Below are 5,000 nucleotides of genomic sequence, written 5' to 3'. Positions count from 1 at the left end.
CTCTCTGCCGCGCCGCACGGCATCCCGGGAGGCTCCCCGGTAACGGAAAGAGCCCGCCGGGACCTAACCGCCGCCGGTATGCGGGGGCGAATGGAGAGGCGGGCCGGGCGCCCCGTCAGAAATAGCCTGGTCTGACGTACGGATCCGCCTGCCGCGGAGGCACGGCGTCGCGGGGAGGGAGCGTCTAGCCTCGGAGCCGAGCCTATCTTAGGCGAAACGAGCCGAGCCGAGCCGATCTTAGGCGAGCCGAGCCGAGCCGAGCCGAGCCGAGCCGAGCCGATCTCAGCCCAGCCCAGCCGAGCCGAACCGATCTTAGGCGAAACGAGCCGAGCCGAGCCGATCTTAGGCGAGCCGAGCCGAGCCGAGCCGAGCCGAGCCGAGCCGAGCCGAGCCGAGCCGAGCCGATCTTAGGCGAGCCGAGCCGAGCCGAGCCGAGCCGAGCCGATCTCAGCCCAGCCCAGCCGAGCCGAACCGATCTTAGGCGAAACGAGCCGAGCCGAGCCGAGCCGAGCCGAGCCGAGCCGATCTTAGGCGAGCCGAGCCGAGCCGAGCCGAGCCGAGCCGAGCCGAGCCGAGCCGAGCCGAGCCGAGCCGAGCCGATCTCAGCCCAGCCCAGCCCAGCCGAGCCGAGCCGATCTTAGGCGAGCCGATCTTAGGCGAGCCGAGCCGAGCCGATCTCAGCCGAGCCGATCTTAGGCGAGCCGAGCCGAGCCGATCTCAGCCGAGCCGATCTTAGGCGAAACGAGCCGTGCCGAGCCGAGCCGAGCCGATCTCAGCCCAGCCCAGCCGAGCCGAGCCGAGCCGATCTTAGGCGAAACGAGCCGAGCCGAGCCGATCTTAGGCGAGCCGATCTTAGGCGAGCCGAGCCGAGCCGATCTCAGCCGAGCCGATCTTAGGCGAGCCGATCTTAGGCGAGCCGAGCCGAGCCGATCTCAGCCGAGCCGATCTTAGGCGAAACGAGCCGTGCCGAGCCGAGCCGAGCCGATCTCAGCCCAGCCCAGCCGAGCCGAGCCGAGCCGATCTTAGGCGAAACGAGCCGAGCCGAGCCGAGCCGAGCCGAGCCGAGCCGAGCCGAGCCGAGCCGAGCCGAGCCGAGCCGAGCCGAGCCGAGCCGATCTTAGGCGAAACGAGCCGAGCCGAGCCGATCTTAGGCGAGCCGAGCCGTGCCGAGCCGAGCCGATCTCAGCCCAGCCCAGCCCAGCCGAGCCGAGCCGATCTTAGGCGAGCCGAGCCGAGCCGATCTCAGCCGAGCCGATCTTAGGCGAGCCGATCTTAGGCGAGCCGAGCCGAGCCGATCTCAGCCGAGCCGATCTTAGGCGAAACGAGCCGTGCCGAGCCGAGCCGAGCCGATCTCAGCCCAGCCCAGCCGAGCCGAGCCGAGCCGATCTTAGGCGAGCCGAGCCGAGCCGAGCCGAGCCGAGCCGAGCCGAGCCGAGCCGAGCCGAACCGATCTTAGCCGAGCCGAGCCGAGCCGAGCCGAGCCGAGCCGAGCCGAGCCGAGCCGAGCCGATCTTAGGCGAAACGAGCCGAGCCGAGCCGATCTTAGGCGAGCCGAGCCGTGCCGAGCCGAGCCGATCTCAGCCCAGCCCAGCCCAGCCGAGCCGAGCCGATCTTAGGCGAGCCGATCTTAGGCGAGCCGAGCCGAGCCGATCTCAGCCGAGCCGATCTTAGGCGAGCCGAGCCGAGCCGATCTCAGCCGAGCCGATCTTAGGCGAAACGAGCCGTGCCGAGCCGAGCCGAGCCGATCTCAGCCCAGCCCAGCCCAGCCGAGCCGAGCCGAGCCGATCTTAGGCGAAACGAGCCGAGCCGAGCCGATCTTAGGCGAGCCGATCTTAGGCGAGCCGAGCCGAGCCGATCTCAGCCGAGCCGATCTTAGGCGAGCCGATCTTAGGCGAGCCGAGCCGAGCCGATCTCAGCCGAGCCGATCTTAGGCGAAACGAGCCGTGCCGAGCCGAGCCGAGCCGATCTCAGCCCAGCCCAGCCGAGCCGAGCCGAGCCGATCTTAGGCGAAACGAGCCGAGCCGAGCCGAGCCGAGCCGAGCCGAACCGATCTTAGGCGAGCCGAGCCGAGCCGAGCCGAGCCGAGCCGAGCCGAGCCGAGCCGAGCCGAGCCGAGCCGATCTTAGGCGAAACGAGCCGAGCCGAGCCGATCTTAGGCGAGCCGAGCCGTGCCGAGCCGAGCCGATCTCAGCCCAGCCCAGCCCAGCCGAGCCGAGCCGATCTTAGGCGAAACGAGCCGAGCCGAGCCGATCTTAGGCGAGCCGATCTTAGGCGAGCCGAGCCGAGCCGATCTCAGCCGAGCCGATCTTAGGCGAGCCGATCTTAGGCGAGCCGAGCCGAGCCGATCTCAGCCGAGCCGATCTTAGGCGAAACGAGCCGTGCCGAGCCGAGCCGAGCCGAGCCGAGCCGAGCCGAGCCGAGCCGAGCCGAGCCGAGCCGATCTTAGGCGAAACGAGCCGAGCCGAGCCGAGCCGAGCCGAGCCGATCTTAGGCGAAACGAGCCGTGCCGAGCCGAGCCGAGCCGATCTCAGCCCAGCCCAGCCGAGCCGAGCCGAGCCGTTCTTAGGCGAGCCTAGCCGAGCCGAGCCGAGCCGGGGAGAGGAGAGGAGAGGGAGAGGAGAGGAGAGGGAGAGGAGAGGAGAGGAGAGGAGAGGGAGAGGAGAGGAGAGGAGAGGAGAGGAGAGGAGAGGAGAGGAGAGGAGAGGAGAGGAGAGGAGAGGAGAGGGCACGCATGCCGCCCAAGTCCCATTCCACGGGGCGATCACCATCGAGGACAGACGGGACGGCGGCGGCAGCAAAGGACCTCCCGTCGGCCGTGCACGTCGTGAACGGGTGCCCCGTTCGCTCCGGTTGGACCTCCCGAAGGCGGGGCTTTGTCGGTCCCGTTTCTTGACGGCCAGCGAGGCCGACGGAGGCATCTCCCCGTCCGCCGGGTCCGTCCGTCCGTCGGTTCCAGGCGATTGTCACGGGCCAATAGCAGGGCGCGCGGAGAGTAAGCCGCCGTCCGCCTCCGCCTCTTGGCGGACGCGCGCCCTGCTCCGAGGTAGAGCTAGCCTCCGCCTCCGCCGCTTTCCTCTGCCGGGTAGACCTGGCCTCCGTTTCTGGCCACCGCGCCCCCCCCCACCGGCGACTAGGCAGCGAGAGCATCGGTCTCGGCCGTGCCGCACGGCATCCCGGGAGGCTGCCCGGGAACGGAAAGAGCGAGCTCAGTAACAGTCTCGCCGGTTGGGGGCGCGATGCCCCTGCCGGAGCCCTTCGCGGAAAGGACGGCCACGTTTACCCCTGGCGACGGGAGGGGACTTAGCCGCATTTCTGGGCCCGTCTGGTAGACCTGTTTTTCTCCTCCGTGCCGCCGAGGTGCCGAAGGGGTCGCACTCTCAACACTGCCTCCAGCGACGTCATCGTCGTGTGGCCTCTGTCGCCGCTCCCTCTCCCCGTGTCCAGATGCGCCACCCTCTTGCAGCCTGCCGCTGTCACGGCTGCCCTAGTCCGTACTATAGGAGAGCGAGCGGTGACTCCTCTCGCGAGCAGCGCGCTCGGCGCAGCCGGCTACTGAAGGGTGGCCGCCGGGGCCGGGCGTGTTCGTGTCGCCCATTCGCTTGCCCGTCCAGCGGGCCGGTCCGTGTTCGTGTCGCCCTTTCGGCTTACCCGTTCAGCAAGCGAGGCGTCCGCAAGTTAAACTCGGGCTGTTCCTTCCCGCGCGGTGCGCGTGGTGGTGGTGGTGGGGGAGCAAAGGCCGTGCGCCCAGCCCAGAGCCTGGTGCGGCGGCAGCAGCCGCAAGCAGCAGCAGCGAGGGTGGGAAGCCCCGCCGGGAGGGACCGCCAGCGAGGCCGGGAGAAACGTTACCCGCAGGCTCGTGGCGGCCGCCGACTGACTGTCAATGCCGTCCCAGGTAATCGTGTCCGTGGGGGGGGGCTGCCGCTTCTCGCTCCTTTCCCTTTCCTGATCGATGAGGCCATTCGGGTCGCGTCGGAGAGGGCCCCCGGCGGGCCGGCTCTGCTGTGCGCTCCCCGTGCCAGGGGTGGCCGCGGTGGCGTCCGGTGTTCGGGCCAGGGTGGTTTCCTTTCCAATTCGCCTCCCGTCGCGCGTGTGAGGTGTGCGCTTGCCCTCGGTGTCCCCGTGAGCAAAGAAAAAGGGGGAGGAGGAGGGTGCGACGGCGCGGTGGTGTGGCGGCCGTGGGTTGCGTGCTCTGCCTGTCCGTCCGCCCCCCCCCACCTTGCTCTGCTCATGTCGGGTTCCCGGGGCTTTCTCGTACCGAAACCGGGCTGTGTGACGGCCGCGTGGCCCTGCGAGTTTTCAGGCGGTCCTACACCACGCCGAGGTGTCGGTGCCGGCCTCGGTCCGGGGCTTACACCCCCGCGGGTGTGCCGGCCGCGAGCAGCGCATGGGCGGTGTGGTGGCCGAGCCACGAGAGACGAAACGGGGCGCGCAGAAGGCAGAAAGAAGGGGGAGAGCCGAATTTTTTTTGTGGGGTCGTGCTCGCGTTCGGCGGGCCAAGAAGGGGGCGTCTCCTTCTGTGCCGCTGCTTTGGCTTCTGCGCTGCCACCCCTGCCTGCTGCGGAGCGAGCCGCGCCCCCCGGCGAAGGGGCCTCGGTCGCCAGGTCGCGCCCGCCTCCGCGGGTCGCTGTCTCCTCTAGCACGTCCGCTGCTCCCGCGGCAGAAGGTGGGGGGGGAGCCGAGTGTCCTACTCGACCTCCCCCGCCCGCCCTCCCTCCCTCCCTCCTCGTCCTCCGGCAGCCGTTTTTTGTGGCCGGTGGGGGGGGGGCGTGTGTTGGAGGCGAGGGTCCGGCTTCGGGGGGCGGGTCAGCCCCGGTCGGGGTGCGTCCGATGATGCCGCGCGGAGCGGGCGCGCGCCACGCGCGCTTCCTCCCCTCCCGCCGCCTCGACGGGGAGAGGTGGGGTTCCGTGCGTGCGCGAGAAAGCCGCCCGTGGGAAAAAAAAAAAAAAGCTGCGCAGCGGTCTCGGCTCCTTGCCCGCGGCGGGCGCGGGAAGGGCCGGCC

This window comes from Falco peregrinus, unplaced genomic scaffold, assembly GCF_023634155.1.
Source record: "Falco peregrinus isolate bFalPer1 unplaced genomic scaffold, bFalPer1.pri scaffold_52, whole genome shotgun sequence".
NCBI lineage: Eukaryota > Metazoa > Chordata > Aves > Falconiformes > Falconidae > Falco > Falco peregrinus.
The sequence above is the reverse complement of the archived record's forward strand: the minus strand, read 5'-3'. Positions refer to the sequence as shown.